Genomic DNA, 20,284 nt, shown 5'->3' on the forward strand with positions numbered 1-20,284 from the left:
GCACTTGGGAGACAGAGGCAGGTGGATCTCTGAGTTTGAGGACAGCCTGGTCTACAGATGGAGTTCCAGGACAGCCAGGGATGTTAATACAGAGAAACATTGTCTCAAAAAACCAAAAATAAAAATAAAAAGAAAGTCGAAAGTAGTCCAGTTGGGAAGAGGAGGGGTCAGCAGGTGGGAGGGAAGGAGAAGATACTCCAAACCCTTTATTCACATGCAGGAAATGTCATGAAACCCGCTGCTAGGTATGACTGACTCGTTAATGTGAAGGGCAGTGAAGCTGAGCATCCCTCAGCCGTAACTCAGTGACGCCAGCCTCAGGAGTTCATCTGAGAGACGCACAAGTGTGTGTTCAAGCCAACGGCAGCAGATGCAGTCAGAGCATTGTCACTCTTGGCTGCTCAGACGGCACTGTCCATCCAAAAAAGCTATGAGGTGGGAGAGGAATGCTTGGGAGGTGTCGGGGGAGCAGAAAGGGGGGATGTGGGGGAGGATGCAATCGTATTTCATTGCACGTGTGCAGGAATTCTCACGAACAAATAAAAATTACTCTAAAAGAGATCAAACATCTGTAATATAGTATTTTTAAAGGATGATTGTCAAATTAAAAAAAAAAAATAAGGTGTCTGGATGGACCAACAAAATAGCATGTCTGTGGGATGGAGCCTTCAAAGCAGTGACCTGAGCACACCTGGACACACCATCTATGCCCTTAGGTCCCACACATAGGAAACAGGAGAGGGCCAATGCTGACCTCAGGCTAACCTCCAATGCAACAACCAGGGTGCAAACAGGACGGGGGGAGATTGGTGGCTGGAGGTGCCCAGAGCTTTCTGAGTGATGCAAAGGCTCTATATTGGTAGTTGTGGTCACACTATGCAGGAGCATGTATCTGTCACAGCACTCACACTGTTCATGTCAATTCTGAGAACTTCATAGTCTGTAAATTCCAATTTAATTCTTTTAAAGAAAAAAAAAACACATATCTCACCAACCAGGGAGGAATAGCAACAGAAGCCATATACCTCCATGTAACAACATGTTGTGGATTAAATATCTTTTTAAAGTAACATTTTAAACAAGAGTAAAATGTGTATTTTATGAGTATAAAAATAATACATTCGGTGGCTGGAGAGATGGCTCAGTGGTTAAGAGCACTGACTGCTCTTCCAGTGAACCCAAGATAGATTCCCAGCACCTACATGATGGTTCACAACCACCTGGAACTCCAGTTTGAGGGCCTCGGATACCTGTTTGTCCAGTTCCAGGGGATCCAAAGCCCTCTCCTGGCCACTGAGGGCACTGCACGCATGTGGTGTGCATACATACACAGGTATACACTCAACATTCATAAAATAAAAATTAAATAAAATCTTCAAAACATTTTTAAATTTCCCTAAGCTGGAAAAATTACTTGCTTGTGCCTAAGTCACTACTGATTTTAAAGCTAGACTATTTTGATAACTTTCTCGAACTGGGCTATATCCCAAGTTCACGGCTACAGCCCCAGCAGATGCACGGGTCTCTGGACTGATGCTAGCCCTCCAGGCCAGGTCTGAAACCTGCTGCTTCCACTCTGCATCCTCTTCCCTCACACATCGGTGAGCAGATCTGCTCCAGAAAGAGTTGTGTGAGATCCAGGACTGGCCAGGCACTGCTCACCACAGCTTTCAAAACAATGCCAGGTCCAGCAGGAGTTTGGCACATGTGTGCTGCTGGAGCCATTTCTCTCACTGAGACCCTGAAGTTCCTTCCAAACACTCTGGGCAGCTGGCATGGCAAACAAACATGGAACCACTGTGCGATGTTGCTTTCATACCCTGAATCTCCTTCCTCCCTGTGAATACCACCTCCACAGACTGTTTCCTCTGCCTTTCCCAGTCACAAACCCACAGCTCCTTGAGTTACCAAGTAAATTATTTGTAGCTAGTTTATTGAGGAAGCTCAATTCGATGGGAACATATACAAGGAAACTTAATCCAAATGGAGTCTGTGGCTTCTGTCTCCTCCCAACTCTAAGGATCTCCTGTTACTTTTGTCTTTAGAGTGGTCTCTTAGCATTTAGTGCCTGTTTATGATCAACTTAATGCAACCCAGGCTCTGGGGCTCTGGGGCTCTGGGGCTCTGGGGCTCTGGGGCCTGGTGGGCCTAGGGTGTCTGGCTACTGATGCTAGCCTGAACTTTGCCATCCAAGGCCACATTCACCCTGAAGTGGGGATCTGCTCAGAGGAAGGGGGACAGCAGCAAGGATTCCTGTCAGGAACAGAGTGTAGCTTTCCCTGTTGTTTCTATAGCGCAGGACAGCCAAGTGTACCTTGGGCCTCCCAGTCCTACAGGCTCCTTATACTACCCCACCCCAGTGCTCCAACACTTGCTTTCCTGTGTGCCCTGCTTTGGAATTTTCTGCAGTATGGTGGTCCCTAGACTCAAGTGCCTTCCTCAGGGCAGCAGACATTCTGAAAAATGGAAAGTAGAGAGTCAACCAGAAACCAAGAAGGAACCAGAAACACTCTGTTCCCTCCTCAGGGGTACTTTGGACCATGGCACTATGCACTAGCAGTGACAGGTAGTCTGGAGAGACATCTGTTTCCGTGGGGGGGGGGTGGCAAGCACAAACAGGGACACCCCAGGCTCCTGCCAGTGCAGTAAGGAAAGAAAAGCCCATTACAAAATGTTGCCACTATCTTACTTAAGCTCATTATTGCTGTGATGAAACAACAGAACCAAAAAGCAAGTTGAGAAGCAAAGGGTTTATTTGACTTACACTTCCTAGTCACTGCTCATCATCAGAGGAAGTCAGGTTAGGAACTCAAACATGGCAGGAACCTGGAGGCAGGAGCTGATGCAGAAGCCATGGAAGGGTGCTGCTTACTGGCTTGCTCCTCATGGCTTGCTCAGCCTGCTTTCTTATAGAACACAGGACCACCAGCCCAGGAATGGCATCACACATAATGGGCTGGACCCTCCCCCATCAATCACTAATTAAGAACATGCCCTATAGGCCTGCCTACAACCTGATCTTATAGGGGCATTTTCTTAACTGGCATTCCCTTCTCTCAGATGGCTTTAGCTTGTGTCCAGTTGACATAAAACTAGCCAGCATGGTCAGGTTTAGAATTGTCAGTGTGTTGAGATTTCAGTGTGGTGGACTCTAGCTCAGGTGTGTTTGATGAGGTATCTGTATTAGTTACTTTTCTGTGGCTGTGATAAAACACCATGACCAAAAGCAACTTATGAAGAGTTTGGCTAGAGTTCCAGAGGAGAGCCATCATGGACACGGAGATAGCAGGGAGCTGGGACAGGAAGTTGGGAGATCAGTTCTCCATCCACAAGCAGAAAGCAGAGAGCAAATCAGAAGTGGGAGAGGCTATGAGTTCTTAAAGCCCATCCCCACTGACCTGTTTCCTTCAGCAAGGCTTCACCTCCTCAAGGCCCCATAATCTCCCAAACAGCTCAATCCACTGGAGTCCAATGTTCAAATACTTGAGACACAGTGACTATCCTCTCTCAAGCATCACAGTATTATAGATTGTGGCCTGAATAACAAACATTTGTTTCTCAACATTATGACATTAGGGTGCAGATTTCAACATTTGAAATTGGGGATGTGCTTTCATTCTATTGCAGATGGCAGTATTTAAAAAAAATAACACACTGGACAAGATCAAGATGGCCAGGAGACTCTCTGCCTTCCTCAAGAATGCCTGGGCAACGGAGCTGGTGCTGGTAGTGTTCTCTGTCTGGGACCTTGCTATAATTATGTCCATAGTCTGCCCCTACACCAAGTATGCTGCCATGATCAACCAGGCCACACTCTACAACTACCCAATGCTTGTGTGAGACAATGGGAATAGGCCCGTTGTGCCTCGCCACCCCCAGGATCCTCAGGGTTCAAGCCCAGAATGGCTGAAGAATCTGTGAATACTCCTGATGGAAGAGGCCTCCTTCCTTGTTGCCCCCCCCCCGCAATAAAATGTGAAAACCAACCCCTCAAAAACAAACAAAAAACTGAGACACTGATCTCTACTGAGGAAGCCATTTAGAAAAAGAGGCGCCTACTGTCCAGGGAATGCTGGCCACCTCAAACCGGAAACGCTACATATATTCAGTGGATGGACCGAGAAACTGCTCCTCATGTGTTCAAAGGGACTGCAACCCTTCCCCTCTCTCCTGTGTACTAGCAATGGCCCTTGCTAAGCAGAGGAGCTGTTGAGCCCAAGAACAAGGTCCTGTTGACAAGAAAGTGTTCTCAGGAAAACTAGGGTTGTTGTGGCAGCATGGCTTAAGATGAAAGAAATTGCAAACAAGTTACATTTGCCAAGGAATGTGAATGTTTAAACCATGTGGCCAGACCAGGGAATGAAATGTCTATTGTTAAGTAATTCTCAAAGACAATGTGCTGTCCTCCCCAAAGCCAGTTCTCCTTGGCTACTAAGTGGGTCAAGAGGCATATGGACAGATTATCCCACCTTGTAAAGCAGGGCAGACTGAGTGTGGGGTGTGTGGGCTTCTCCAGAATGCAAAGCAGACAGCTGCTCTGGCATGGGCTATGTGACCAGGACAGTCGCCATATCGTCGTCTGCTATATGATCACAGCCGCCTTGAGCAAACTAGGCACTGGGGACACTGTTGGCAGAACCTCTGCCCATGAGCTGCACCATTTGGTGGAAAGGACCCAAGTTCAGTGGAAACAAAGTATTTGACAGATGAGAGGCTAGGGGAGGGGCAACCAGGAAAACCCTAACCAGGCCAGGGTGAGTTCTAACAGTAACCTTGAACCTGTGTCAAGTGTCGTTCCAATGAAAAGCAAGGTGGGCTGTCCAGGCCTGAGAGGCAGGAAAGGACCTAGGCTGGCCTCACAGCTAGTTAATGTCAGGCCTGTGTGATGGGCAGGTATGGGCTGAAGATAGGTGGGTTGACACCATTTCCACCCACTTTGGAAGAATGTGGACAGACAATAGAGTAGTCAAAACCACCAGAGTCCCCTAGGCCATGCAGGGGAGCCCAGAGGCAGCACCTGGTCACTGGCATGTTGGCCCAGGTCCCCAGTCATGGTTGCCAGCTTTTACCTGGGCCAGAGTGATGGGTGGAGTCCACACCTCCAATCCTCTACTGTCCTGTCAAAAGGGATGGTAGACCGTTGAAAATCTCCTGGGGACATCTAGGAAGCCACTAAGCACTCAGAACCTGTGCATAACAGAGAACAGCTACCTGAGACAGATATGTCTCACATGTCAGAGACACAGGCACATGGTGGCAACATGAGGACTGCTGCTGGCCAGAGCAAGGGATCAGCCAGCCTCTGGTGACAGGTTCTACAGCTGCACCCATCACAGGGTTTTTAAGAGAACCCTTAGAAATTGTTTTAGTGGTAAGAGATAGGAATGAGTGAAGTGGGAACCTTACCAGATCTGAGTACAAACAGACACGAAATGGGCCAGAACAGGGCAGTCCATGGGGCAAGGCAGGCTCTGCCTGGAGAAAGGCACACTCCAGGGAAGGACTGCTGTACCGTGTTGGTGTGGAGACACATCTCACAAGACATACCAAATTAATCCCAGAAATGGCTGTTTATTAAGAGGGGGAAAGACCCGAGGTTCAAAGCACTGGGAGTCATCCCAGAGGCTTCACAGACTGGGTCAAGACTGCCTGCTCTTAGTCCTTCCTGGCCCAGTGGTGCCTGCTCTACAAGGTCACTCTGTTTGCATGACACTATGTGACTTCCTCCATCTCATCAGCATGCAGTGGATTTCCTCAGAGATTCACAACAGTGTCACAAAGGACAGGAGCAGTCTCCCACCATCTCATGGAAACCCATCAAGATGGAAACAGACCATTATTTTGTTTAGAAATATTTTGCTCGGAAAAGTTAAGTTTTCATTAAAATACAGTACTCAAGCTTACATGTCCTCCGTTTCCTTTCATAGCTTAAACGCCATTTGAAAATTGTGACATGGCATGTGCTGACAAAGCCTATATGTGCCACGGGATCCTGGGACCAGAAAGACAATCTGAGTACATGGCTGCCTGCTCTATGATGGCTCCTGTCATGTATAGATCACGTTCTGGACTAGACACCAGGGACACAGCTGGCAGAACCACCTTTCCCACAAAGTGTAAGAACTACTTGGGGCATAAACACTGTGACAGAGACCCCTCTACCACACCTGGGCCCCCAGGCCTAGTATGTCCATTTGTGGAAAGGATTTCATAATTTCTCCCAAGATGCTGTTTTGTCCCAGCCATCCCTCTGGCCCTGTGCAGCAGCCTGGCAGAGCCAGGCATTGTTTGCCCACATGTGCCAGCTTCAATCACACCCACAGCAAAACCCCAGAAACACTTATAGCAGATACAGCACACATCAGATTAGTATCTTTAATTGCATACGGAGCTCTTACAAACTGGTCAGGCCCATCAGTGGAGCAAAGGACATCGGCAGTCTGCAAAAGAGGAAATGCAATCACTTGGTGTAAAAAGATGCTCAATGTGCTAGAATCGAAAGATGCAACTGAAGCATGATGCTGCTGTCCTCCTCAAGTCAGAAAATACTCAGCCCTGGCAGAAGACCCTAAATCAGAGACACTTACCCTTGCTGGTGGCAGTGTAATGGGCACAGAAATTTCTGGAAACTTGTTTTGTGAGTAGATAATAAAAGTCTCAAGGGCCCCATATTTATTAATCCAACTATCCCACCTTTGAGAGTCTACCCCTAGGGAGTAACTTGGCCCTAGGAGGAAAACCTGACACACCATCGATTTCTAACACAGCACTATCCCTCTGCCTGAGGGGAGGGCTCATAGTCATTCAGGATAAGGTTGGTGGCTGTGTCATATGCACACAGTGGGGGTCCACTGACAGCACCACGGACATATAAAAGTTAAAGAAAGATGAGGCCAAGGCCAGGAAGGAAACACCAAAACACTGAATTTGGCCATTTTCTTCCCTCTCCCTGGTCCCCTACCTGATGTGTGCTGCAATGGAGAATGGGAAGCCCTGGTCCAGCTGTTGGTGGCACTGGATGGGGACTCCTCTCTTTAGCTCTACCTTCTGTGCTGGACCAGTTGCCACCAAATCCAACATGAGTTCCTAAAGAGATTTTAAAGGCAAGGACCTCCCCAACACTGGGAAGCTTGCCTGCTGGCCCAACCTCCAGCTGTCACTTCCTAACCCAAGCCTCAGGCCATGCTGTCCACGAAAAGCTCCTGACTAACCCCTCCCAAGCAAAGGGCAACAGAATGGACTTACCACACACGGAACACTTCAGAGTCCCTGCCACCTAACGCCCTGTCCCCAGCGTGCTCCAGCCACACCCCAGGCTTGCTCCCTAAGTCACCCTCAGCCCATGAAAGCTTCCCCACCTCCAGTCACTCCCATGCAGGCTGAACTCTGGGCGCGCTCATCCAGCAGTAGCTCTGTCCTCTGCAACAATAGGCACCTGTCACCTCTCCGGCCAGCCCAAGTGTACCATCATACAGCAGTCACACCTGTCACATACTCAGCTGGGGCCAAGGAGATGGGTCTTTGCTGTTTCCTCAAAGTCACGAAATGCTTTGGGATATGAAAATAATCCCAAGGTCACATTACACACCAGGCTGGGGACAGGTCCCTCATGCCAGGTCCCATTGTCAGTTAGATACTGAATACAGTAAAGCCTGCTGACCAGATGGGTATCACAGCGTCTGGGGAGCAGGCACAGTAATGTTGCAACCGTCCATGCTGACAGAAAGGCCACTCCTTCATACACCAACTCCTCCATCCCCCTCTCTCTGTCTCTTCTGAGCTCAAGAAACTACAACCTTAAGATATGTACAAAGCCTCCCCTCCCCCTCTTCCTCAGCTTGATGCCCAGTTACCACAGTCTCCCTCTGGAGCTACATGGGCCTTGTATCTTGTATTTTGGCTGGGGACTAACCATGCCCCCCACTAGAACCACCATGGGATTCCTTAGCAACAGATTCAAAGTGGTGCTTCCAGGTTCCTGGTGGGAGGGTAAGCCTCAACCCTCTCTCTCATGTGCTCCAGGCTGCAAGCCAGAGAGCTATCGAGATGGTTCTAAATACAGGGCAGCACTGCCCCATTTCCACAAACACAAACACCAAGAAAAACAAAACAAACAAAAACAACACCAAACCAATGCCATCAGAGCAGCAGTGTGGACCCACTGCAGCAGACTGACCCAGGTGAGTCAGCCCAGATGGCAAAGGGAGATAGTAAAGCCATATAGGGAGACAGCTGGCCAGCATGGCTCTAGCTCCAGCACCAGCTGAGGACTCTGAAGCAGAACCTAATGCAAATACATCACCCATTGGTCCAAGGAGCCAAGGCAGGTGACATGCCTCCCAATGGGTCTCTAATCCTGGTTGAGAAGGCCACAAAGAAACCTTCCAGGTGTCTCTTGCCTCCACAGACACCTCCCGCTTTTCTGGTGAGGCTGTGGCTTCACCTGGGGTCCCTTCTACTGGAAGATCCTGAGACTCAGCTGTTAGGGACCAGTGAGTATTCTCAATGGGAGCATCAAGGAGTCTTCAGCCTGCTTATGAAGCACCATGGTGCCAGCAGGGTGCCTTGGTCTAGACTGTTCAGCAAAGCTGCTGGGCTAATAGAGTTAACAAGAAGCAGGTGGCTGTGGGCTGCGAGCCCAGAGAGCACTGAAGACTCCTGGTCTTAAAGGGTGGCTGCTTTGGAATCAGTCACTTTTCCTAGAGGAAGTCTCTGAAAGTGGCCAGGTTCCAGGCCCTGGCCTCTGAACTCCCGAGAGCGGAGAGATGTATTTGGGTGGGTGCAGAGGTGGTTTTTTCTTTCTTTCTTTCTTTCTTTCTTTCTTTCTTTCTTTTTTTTTTTTTTTTTTGTGGTCAAGACAAGACCATGCAGAGGAGGGCAGGATAACCCAGGAGAGGCACCCATCTCCCCCAAGGGGCCAACTGGGTATGTAAACAGTTAATTTGGCATTGAAATGTGACAGATGTCACTGTCCAAGGGCTTGGCTGAGTCTGAGTATGATCTCCAGGTCATTCTTCTTCAAAGAAGCCAATGCTTTGTTCCTCAGAATTGGAATGTGTGTCCACATGAGGACCAAGACTGTTTGGCCGCTCTTCGTCAGTTCTTCAGTAAGAGGCCAACATCGCCTACTGAAGGTGCTCGATGTCTTCCAGAGGAACTGGCTCCCAGCCAGTCTTTTGTTCTTGGACAAAGCCATTAGGCCCAGGCACAGAAAGGGTATATGTTATGTGGGTTCCTTGGGCCCCTAGAGATGGTGTGGGTGGATAAAAGGCTGAGGTGAAAGCCACATGGCACCTGGGTGGAAAGGAGTCTGTGGCTAGACAAGGCCCACGATGGAACCATGTGGGCAGGCATGAGCAGACGCCTGTGAGCCTTTCAAGGAAAATCCAGGCAGCAAATGGGGTCCTCAGGATCCCCCTCAGTCTGTCATAGCTGACACATGGATGTCAGGAATCTGTTGCCTGTAGAAGCCTGATGGAACTGCCCAAGGTCCCAGGTCCACAATTAACTCGACAGACGAATGCTAGGCTTCCCTGATGCCTTCCAGAACACTGGCAGTTACAGGTGTGAACAAGTCTCCTGTGGATGGGAGAGGCAGGAATGTCTATGAAGGACCAGGCCTTCCCAGCAACAGCAGTGGGGTATGCTTAAATACAGGCTCCCCCATAGCCAAAAGGACCCCTGGAAAGGAGAGTGACTACCTAGCTATGTTGCCAAATAACCAGATGTAGGCAGGCTGGTTCAGGTATACATCAGCCACCTACAGGGCCAAGCTGGCTTCTTTCTATTCAGAACTCATCAGCAAGACCAGGGTGACCAGGAAGGGAACCGCCAGGGTGCTTATAGGGAGTACACAGAAGCTGAATGTCTACTAGGCAAGCCCACAGAGGTGGTCAGCCTAAATGATTCTTAGGCAGGCACATGTCTAAAGGGCTGTGTTGTGATTACTACAGAAGCTGGGATTGCCAGCGACAGAAAGGGGAGCATGCACTGAGTTGCAGGTAAAGCTAGCAAAAAACACACAGCAGGGTGGATGACCAATGAGAATGGCAGGATGACCTCCCATAGGCCAGGAGAGGCGGCGTGAAAGGTGTCTGCAAACAGGACAATGCTACCATATTGACAATTCTTCTCAGGAACAGTCTAGCTACCTGGGTGGCCACAGGTCCCTAAAGGTTCCGGCTGCGGGTGGGCAAGGCTGGTGCCGGACTGGTCCCGTTGGAGGCTGGATGCACTGGACAGGGTCCTGTGCCAGCTGTGGCCAGTTGGCGGCATAACATCTGCCGCTCCCGAACAGCCCTATTGGATGCAGAAGTCTTCCGGATTTGTGCGCGCCTTGAGTGCCTCAGCGGGGATTTGTAGGTTCTGCGCAGCTCAGCCAGAAAGCCCTGGTAGTTGTTTCGCAAAGGGCTGTCGGGCTGCATGTGGGGGATGGCCCACTTCTCCGCCTCCCCAGTCAGTCGGGACACCAGGAAGGCCACTCTCTCTGCTTCGCCGGGGAAGCGGGACGCTTGAAAGATCATGAACCTGTCCATCTGCATCAGGAATCCTGCCAACTGGCCGGGGTCTCCAGAGAAGGGTTCAGGCAGCGAGGTGGGTGGCGTGGTCATAGGTCGGGTCCCGGTGGAGGTGATGGCAGAGATAGGCGGAGTGATCTGCAGTGCGCCAGGGATGCGTGCCCGGGTGCGCAACAGGGTAAGCTCAGCCATCACGCTCTCCAGCATGTTGGTGAGGTTGGCCTTCTCGGCCCTCAGTGTGGAGGCCTCGCGCCTCAGAGCAGAGTTGGTGAGGCGCAGGGAGGTCAGGGTGTCAACCACATCATCCATCTGTGCGCTGGCACCAGGAGCAGAGGATGGGCTTTCGGTTTTGGCGGTCTGAGGTTGGACCATGCTGGCCAAGGGCAAGTCACAGCGAGCTGGAAAACCAGAGCAAAAGGCCTTGGGTGCTGAAGCAGATGCTCCTAGGCAGAATCTGGGAGAGCAAGCCTGGGGACGCTGGTCCTATCCTGGGCACAGTTCCTTTCTGCAGGCTGTGGGGTCAAGGTGTGGGGCGCTGGCTGGACCTGACCAGGCCTTGAAGGATGTTCGAATTGGACCTGCTCAGCCCTTGCAGGATGCACAGACTGGACTTACACAGGCCTTGCAACATGAGTGAGCAGGACCTGCCCAGGCCTTCCGGGATGAGTGGGGCTGGACCTTCCCAGGCCTTGCAGGATGCATAGGCTGGACCTGCCCAGGCTTTACCAGATGCGTAGATCTGCGCTGCCCAGATTTGGCGGGATGCACCTGCCGGAGCTCGGGCTGCGGGTGAATGCGCTGCCCGCGGCTGCCACGCGCCTACCTGCGCGAGAACAAAGACAGCCGCACCTGGGCTGGTCCCCGCCGGGCGGTATGTGTACCTGTCGCTCCGCCGCTCCCTCTGCTGCCAAGATGGCCCGCGGGTCGGGGCCGCGCCCGGCCTGTGCGTCACGGTGGCCGCCGGAACTGCTTCCCGGGCGGCGGCGGCGGCTGCGGTCCCGCGGGGCTGGAGTGACGGGGTCGTGGCACTGCGCGGTCACTGTGTGGTCTTTGTGCGGGCGCGGACGCCGAGACAGCAGCAGAAAACCAGGCAACTGGGTCAGGGCCTGCTGGTTGCCATAGAGACCGCCCTCCGGAGCGCCGTCCGCCAGGGACCTGCCTTCCGGAAGTGACGCAGCCCCGCCTCCCGGGCCATGCGCCTTTCTCAGCAGCCTATCAGCGAGGAGCGTGGGTTCTGCCATTAAAGCTTAGGTTCTTTCTGATTCTTCCCAAGGCAGCATCCTGAGCCTCTCAGTGGCAGTCTTCTTTTTTCTTTTTTAAAGTGAGGATGACTTTTCTTACTGTAACTTGAATGCAATTCGTGTAAACTACATGGTCATAGTAGCAAATCTCGACAAAAAAGAAAACTATTTTTTATTTTAGTTTTTTGAGCCAGTATCCTGTAAGCCAGACTGGTTTGAAACTCGGGAAGTATCCAGGGATAACCTTGAATTGCTCCTGCCTCCACCTATCTGTTACCTGATTGCGAGGGTTCACCACCACACTGGATTCGGATGGTTTTCTTCCCCTCCGTTTTTTTGAATCAGTGTCTTATGTTGCCCAGGCTGGCCTTGAACCCACCATGTAACTGAGGATGACTGTGACCTTCTCATCTTCCTGTTGCCACCTTCAGTGTGTTGGGATTGCTGGCTCTGAGTGCCACAGCCCTGTGTGATGCTAGAGATCAAACCCAGGGCCTCATGTCTGCGAGCATGCCAGCATGCCACTACTGAGCTGAATCCCCAGCCCTGGAAAAGTCTTAGGGGGTGGGGGGAAATAAACCCCTTTCAGTTCCCTCAGCGTCCTACTTGCACACCTGGACATCCCCTTGTGAGTCAGCCCCAGTATCACAGTGGCACCTCCCTAGGTCCCTGGATGCTGTGGGCTACTTTGGGGCCTGCTGTAGTTCATCTGTGGTTGACAATAAAGACCTGAGGTTCCCCAGTGCTGTGGAATAGCCTTGTACACTGTGTATATTTTGCTCTGATTGGCTTAAGAAAGAAGCTGACCAATAGCAGGGCAGGATAAGGTTAGGCAGAAAAAGAAAAAAAGAAAAAAACAAGGAAGGGAAAAAGAAGTACAGAGCCCAGGAGAGAGATGCAAGCCAGCCACCAGAGGAACAAGACATGCTAGAGAACAGGTAAAACCATGAAGCCACATGGCAAAATGTAGATGAATAGAAATGGGTTCATTCAAGTTGTAGGAGCTAACTAGTAGTAAGCCTGAGCTATAGACTGAATTTTTGGTAATTAATATAAGTTTTTGTGTGATTATTTGGGACCTGGCAAGCAGGACAAAAGTAAAGCTCCACTTCCATCGACATCCCAGTGCCTTGGAAAGAAGGTGTGTCATTAGGTGCCAACAATGATCCACATAGCCCCGCCCTTCAGTTGAGCAAATGTATTAAGCATGTATCCAGGAAAAGTAAAACATCAGTTAGAAAGCATCAGGCAGAAAGCAAAACATTAACAAATCAATGCTCCCAGCACCCAGGGCAGCTGTGGCTGGGGTAGCCTGGCTGAGAGCAGGCCCAGGGAACAGCTGGGGCTTGGAATGACCCAGAGGGACTGGGCAAGAAGCACTTACCTGGAATTCCTGTTGCAACCAATGAGCTTCTTGGTTCCCACTCCCACCACAAGCATTTTTCTGCCGTGAGATAAACAATAGTGACTTCTGTTGGGCTCAGTTTGCCTTCTATCTGTCCTCAGGTTGCAAAGATTTAAGATCCTTAGCTGCAGGCTGTCTTCCTTTCTCCCAGGCAGAAGCCCAGGGCCAGTTTGCCCCTGGAAGGGAATTCTAAAGACCCACTGAAATAAACATGCTAGGGTCTGGCACAAGGGAGCCACCCCCCCCCCCAGTCGGCTTGCAGTAACCTTAAACAACACGTGACAATATGCCAATAAAATGTACATTACAGAACGCAGAAGGCTCACCCTAATTTTGGATATGATAAAACCTGATATTTGCTTATACTTTGCCTCATTTCAAAGAGGCAAATAAAAGTTGTAGTTCAGAAAAATGGAGTAAAATGAAATTGCAGGTTGATTTCAAATTTCATGCAGGATGCCTTGACCTTCTGGTCCTCCAGCCCCCACCTCCCCAATGCATACCTGGTTTTTTGCAATGAAGAGCAAGCCCAGTGCCTCATCCGTGTTAGGCAAGTTCAAGCTCCAACCACTAAAACTAAAAGAAATTTAAAAATCAGAAAAGCAGAGGAAGAGGACTTGGGTTCAGTTCGTGTCCTGATGACGCTATGACTCTAGATCTGAAGCCCAGTCTCTTCTGTGAGTACAGGAGGAAACAGTGGACCATGTGACTGGGTCCATGGACAAGACCAGCCTCCCTGTGGCTGAAGACACAGCCTGCTGAATTCTGAGTCCTCTCCTGTAATAGGGACTCAAGGATGGGAACAGGGTCAGGCTGTCTTTTGAAGCCAGAGGTGAGAAAAGAAACAAGTCACTTGGAAAGAAGAAATTCATCTCGGTCATTTCATGGGGGTGGGGTGACAGCATGTGTGAAAAGTGTGGCCCTTGAACCACACAAACACCAAACCCTGAGCCCATGTCACCCGGATGGATGAACTGACCACAGAAGGGTGAGATTCTGAGACTCAGAACCACTAAGTCAAAATCATGTTCTCAACTGCAGACCAGGCCTCAAACATGATATGCTATGTGCTGGAAAGAAGTGGGGAAGGTGGGAAGAAGGGGGAGGGAGGGAAGAGAAATGCTTTAACCCACAAATAGGAAAACTCAAAGCCTGAAACATCTAGAGCTATGCTTGATGGCAACATAATCAACAATCAAAAAATGAATTCACTCCAGATGAAATTAAATAGTTGGAACAATGGAGAGACTTTAAACTGAGCATGTGTGGGTATGTGACAAGAACAATGAGTGAATAATATTTATAAAGAGAAAGAGGAGAAGCACATAGCACATCTAGATCAGGCAGCCATGAAAAATCAGGTAAAGGCACTTGCCAGCAAACCTGACAGCCTGAGTCAATGCCCAATGCTCACATGTTGGAAATTCTAGTTTCATTCCATGCTGTGATAAAACACTTCGATCAAAAGCAACTTGGGGAGGGAAAGGTCTTTTGGCTTACATTTCCAGGTCACAGTCCATCATTGAGAAGGCAGGAACTTGAAGCAAAAACTATGGATGAATGATGCTTACTGGCTCATTCCAAGGCTCGTGCTTAGCTAGATTTCTTATATAGGCCAGGACCACATGCCCAGGGAATGGTGTTGCCCACAGTGGGCTGAGCCCTTCTGGATCAATTGGTAATGGAGACAGCCCTCCACAGTCAGGCCCATAAGCCTGATCTGTGCAACTCCCGACTTTGCTTTCAGAGGACTTTAGGTTGTGCCGAGTTGACAAAGCTAACTAGGACAAGCATACAGAAATTTCCAAGCAAGCATCATTCCTGAATGAAGAGAATGTGTCCATCTATGGTGAACGGAAAGCAAAACCTAAAAAGCAGCTACAGGCGAGGATTGCTACAATGTGGACAAACCTTGAAAACACCATACTAAATCAAAGATGTCAGGCTCACAAGCCACAAGGAGTGGAAATATCCAGAAAAGGCAATTCTTGAATACAGAAAATAGAGTGGTCCGTGCCAAGGTCTGGAGAGAAGGAGGAGATGAAGAGTAATGGCCATAGCTGAATACAGGATTTCTTTGGGGTATAGAATGTTGAAAACATTCTGCAGTTAGTGTTGATTGACTGCACAACATAGAGAATAAACTAGAAAACTAAATGGAGATTTTTATTTTCTCCATTATATGTCCATTATATTATTAAAACAATCAATGGCTATTCACATAAAAACCTACAGAAATTCTGGAACAGCGGAGACCTTCCTCAACTGGATATGAAATAACTACAGGGTTGATGAGATGGCTTAGCAGGTAAATGCACTTGCCACACAAGCCTGGTGACCAGAGCTCCATCCCAGAAGCCATGAAAAGGTGGAAAGAGGGAGTTACCTCTACACAATTGTCCTCTGTCCTCCACATGCATACTGTGTTAATGACTTCCACATACACTGATAAGAAATACCATTTAGGGTTGGAGAGATGGCTCAGAGGTTAAGAGCACTGCCTGCTCTTCCAGAGGTCCTGAGTTCAATTCCCAGCAACCACATGGTGGCTCACAACCATCTGTTATGAGATCTGGTGCCCTCTTCTGGTGTGCAGATGTACATGGAACCTAAAGATTCTGTCTTAGTCACGTTTCTGTTGCTATAATAAAACACTCTGGCCAAAGCAACTGTGTGCATAATAAATAAATAAAATCTTAAAAAAACAAAAATAACATTTAAAAAAAAAGAAATACCATTTAAAAGAAGAAGCAAGTGCAGTGTACAACCAAGAGCTGCTGGTGTAGTGGCTGTGGAGAGAGCACTTTCATCCTAAGGCTGGGAAGGCAGTGATGTCAGCATTTGTGTTCAGTGCAGTGCTGACAGGTTTAACTGATGCAATAAGTCAGGATATGGAACCTAAAGATTCTGTCTTAGTCACGTTTCTGTTGCTGTAATAAAACACTCTGGCCAAAGCAACTTGTAGAAGGAAATGTTTATTTTGGCTTACCATTCTAGGGGATAACAGTCCATGGCCATCACAATGGGAAAGTGTAGCAGCAAGTAGGTATGGCAATTGGAGCAGAAGCTGAGAGCTCACATCTTAAACCATAAGCAAGAAGCAGAGAGTGGACTGGGAATGGCGAATGGCTTTTCAAGTTGTAAAGCCCACCCCCAGTGACATACTTCCTCCAGCAAGGCCACACCTCCTAAGTATTCTCTTTCCCCAGCAACTGTTGTTGGATCCTCAGGGAGAGGGGGAGCCCCAAAAGCCTACCTTGACGGAGAAAACTGAGCACACTGAATCATGGCTGGTCTTGTACAGATACTTGTCTTAGAAAAATTTCTATTTCTATTTCACCATGACCAAGGCAACTTATAGAAGAGTTTGTTTGTCTTATAGTTCCAGAGGATTAGAGCCCATAGTGATGGGGACAGTGTGGCAACAGGTGGCAGGTGTGACAGCTAGATCAGAAGCTGATGGCTCACATCTTAAACAGCAAGAAGCAGAGAGAAATGGCAAGAATCTTTGAAACCTCAAAGCCCACCCCAGTGTCATGCTTCCTCCAGCAAGGCCACACCTCCCAAGTCTCCACAAACAGGACCACCAGCTGGGGATCAAATGTTCACATGCCACAGTCTGTGGGAGACACCCCATTCACACCACACAGAGAGACACTGGTAAGTTGCTGTAGATAACCCCTTACCCATGTTCCTATCAGTAACCCCAAATGAAACTCACTGATTGATTCACCAAAAGACAAAAAAGAAAGCAACCGAAAAGTATCAAAGTAAATTTTATTAGAATATACTGAACACATGAAGAAAAAATTTAAAATGCTAAGTATCGTTGATAATCAGTCCAAAACAAAAAAAACAAAACAAAACAAAACAAAAAAACAAAAAAAAAAACCCACCTGGTATAAATCAAACAAAATGTGTGTAGAACATTTGCATAAAATACAACCGTGAAGATGAAAGAAAACAAATGAATTAAAGGAAGGAAGAGATGGACTGTCATGCCATTCCCAGTTTGCTCTCTCTGCTTCCCGCTTGCTGTTTAAGCTGTGAATCCCTGGGAAGCAACAGCCTGGTTAAGGCATGCATTCCTCCCAGGAGGCTAGCAGCAGTCTTTGGAGTTCCGCTGAGATGCTGTAGACAGCGAAGCTCATTCTAAAGTATATAAAGAGAACAAAAGAACTGGGAGAGCTGAAGCTGTGTTGAAAAATAAAACGGGGCATTACAGTCTATCCTATTTCAAGCCTCATACAGCTGCACGAATTGAGACCACATTCCACGAGTGGAGGCGGAGACTCAGAGGTTAACAGGACAGAACAGAGGGCCAGGAATAGACCCACACACATATGCCCAACCGGTTCTTTTTATTTGTGTGTGGTGGTGGGGTGTGGAGGTCAGAGGTCAGCCTGTGGGAGGCAGCTATCTGGTTCCTCCACGTAGATTCCAGAGATCAAACTTAGGTTGTCAGGTTTGGTGGAAATGGTGAGCCATCTCACTGAACCAGCAGTAATTTTTACTTTTCACCAACTTCTAAAAAAAAAAGCTGTGCAGCAGAAGGTAATCGTCTCAATCTGTGATGCTGGAACAGCTGGGCATCATAGATTAAAAATAAGAACAACCTTGATCTAAGTTCCCATCTCAAAAAAAAAAAAAAAAGCCTTCAAAATGAGTCACAGACCTAAATTTAACTCTATAAAATTATGTACACAGAATGAACTATATGTGGGACGAATCCTTAGGATATGCAGCTAGACAATTCTTATAGTTGACACCAAAAACACAATCTCTAAGAAGAGAAATGAGGGGATGGAGAGATGGCTCAATGGTTAAGAGCACTGACTACTCTGCCAGAGGACCTAGGATCAATTCCCAGCACCCACATGGTAGCTCATAACTGTCTGTAACTCCAGTTCCAAGGGTCCCAGCACCCATGGCAAAATACCAATGTACACAAAATAAAAATAAATTAAAATTTGAAAAAAAGAAGAGAAATAAGACATTTGACCCATCACAATTGGAAAGTTCTGCTTTGAGAGAGGATCTGCTAGGTAGTGATACACACCGTGATCCTAGCACTTGGCTGGCAGAGGCAGCTAGATCTCTTTGCATTTGAAACCAATCTGGTCTACATAGAGAGTTCCACCAGCCAGGGCTACATAGTAAGACCTTGCCTCAGAAATAGATACATACATACATACATACATACATACATACATACATACATACATACAAAACGTTAAAAATGGTGGTGGGGATAAAAAGGCAGGCTACAGACTAAAGGACATATTTGTAAGCCACATACCCCGTGTGGGACCCGTTTCTGTAACAGATGAAGAGTGATGGAACTCAAAAGCAAACAATAATCTAATTATAAAGCATGTAAGAGATGTGAACAGTCATCTCAGCAGAGACTATCAGAATGGCAGATAAGCACCCACATAAAGCCAGCCAACACAACAGCTGCTCGGCAAACAAGAGTTAATGACATAATGAGAGTCTGTCACACGTATACACATATGGCTAAAATTAAAACAACACAAACCAAAAACCCAACTAATCCCAAATGCTGGGATTAGAAATGTAGATAAGTTGAGGAGATACCTGGGGAGCATATGAGTTACTATATAAGCTACCTTATGAAGAATACATGCAACCTGGCAGCTGCAAGCTTGGACCTTTTGGCCTTGACCCCCCCCCCCCCACACACACACACAAGTGCACAGATCTGGGTAAATGGCTCAGCAGTTAAGAATGATATTGCTATTGCAGAGGATCCAAGTTAGTCCCCAGCACCTAGGTTGGATACTTCACAACCACTGGTAACTCCAGGTTCAGGGCATCTGACACCGTCTTCTGGCCTCTACATGCCCTGCACTTATGTGCATATGCTCCCATAGAAACATACATATAATTAAAAATAAAACATTTTTTAAAGTGCACAACTATTTCCAGCAATTTTGTTTCTAATAACCAAAATCTGGAAGGTTTTTTAAAAAAAGAAAAGAAATAAAGAAGCCTTCAAAAGAATGGTTAGATGACTGTGAACTGTCCATGCCATGGAATTCAACACTGCAGTGAAAAGGGAGAGACTATTAATACAGACAGAAGCCTGAACAGATCAAAAGGGAAAAACACAAAGTGACAATAACCAGTTCCAGGAGATACAATTCCTCTTAGGTCATGTTCTCCATATGATAAAGAGATAGAAAATAAAAGTAAGTCAGTGGTCCATGGGATGAGGAGGAATTTGAGTGGGAGGTGTATTATTTAACAGCGGGGTGTGTGTGTGTGTGTGTGTGTGTGTGTGTGTGTGTGTGTATCTAAGCAAAGAGTGGTTGGTTACTACCATAACAGACATGCCACTATTGCACTAATAGTCAACTTTTGCCTGGCAGGTTAATATTGTTCCAAACCCATTGTCATACAGATGAATCTATTAAAACTCAGTAGGTTTTTTTTAAGATTTTATTTATTTATTATGTATCCAACATTCTGTTTCCATGTGTATCTGCACACCAGAAGAGGGCACCAGATCTCATTATGGGTGGTTGTGAGCCACCATGTGGTTGCTGGGAATTGAACTCAGGACCTTTGGAAGAACAAGCAGTGCTCTTAACCTCTGAGCCATCTCTCCAGCCCCTCAGTAGGTGTTTTAAAAAGTCATGAATATAGTAAAGGAACTTGTATAAAGAAGAGAGACTAGAGAAGATGGGGTTACAGCAATCATAATGCTACTTATACACATGTGAAATTGTCAAAAAATCAATCCCAAGAAAAAGAGCTGAAGTAGAAACCAAAGCAAAACAACAACCAAAAAATGAGTTTAAGAATGAAAATGGGGGGGGGGTAAGGGAGGAGGGGAGGGAGTAGGAACTGGGATTGACATGTAAAAGAAGCTTGTTTCTAATAAAAAAAATAAAAAGGAAAAAGCAAATACAAAATAAACAACAACAACAAAAAAGAATGAAAATGTGGGCCAGGTGTTGGTGGCGTACACCTTTAATCCCAGCACTCAGGAGGCAGAGGCAGGCAGATCTCTGTGAGTTCGAGGCCAGCCTGGTCTACAGAGCAAGTTCTAGGACAGGCTACAAAGCAATACAGAGAAATCCTGTCTCGAAAAAAAA

The 20,284-nt window shown here is 47.8% G+C and overlaps 1 long non-coding RNA gene and 1 pseudogene across 4 annotated transcripts; one reads left to right on the forward strand and one right to left on the reverse strand.

Moving 5' to 3' along the window:
* Positions 1-3,669: 3,669 nt before the first annotated feature.
* LOC118238035 lies at positions 3,670-3,921 on the forward strand (annotated as a pseudogene).
* Positions 3,922-5,551: 1,630 nt separating this feature from the next.
* Positions 5,552-11,672, reverse strand: LOC118237698. Of its 4 annotated transcripts, none has more exons than XR_003481390.2 (2): positions 7,359-11,672; positions 5,552-6,440 (listed from the first exon to the last, which is right to left on the reverse strand). It is a non-coding gene; the product is annotated as a retrotransposon Gag-like protein 6 (long non-coding RNA). The 4 variants fall into 4 exon arrangements; XR_003481391.2 differs by having other exon boundaries at positions 5,556-6,440; positions 8,303-11,672; XR_003481389.2 differs by having other exon boundaries at positions 5,556-6,440; positions 6,962-11,672.
* Positions 11,673-20,284: the final 8,612 nt, after the last annotated feature.

This window comes from Cricetulus griseus, chromosome 2 (genome assembly GCF_003668045.3).
Source record: "Cricetulus griseus strain 17A/GY chromosome 2, alternate assembly CriGri-PICRH-1.0, whole genome shotgun sequence".
NCBI lineage: Eukaryota > Metazoa > Chordata > Mammalia > Rodentia > Cricetidae > Cricetulus > Cricetulus griseus.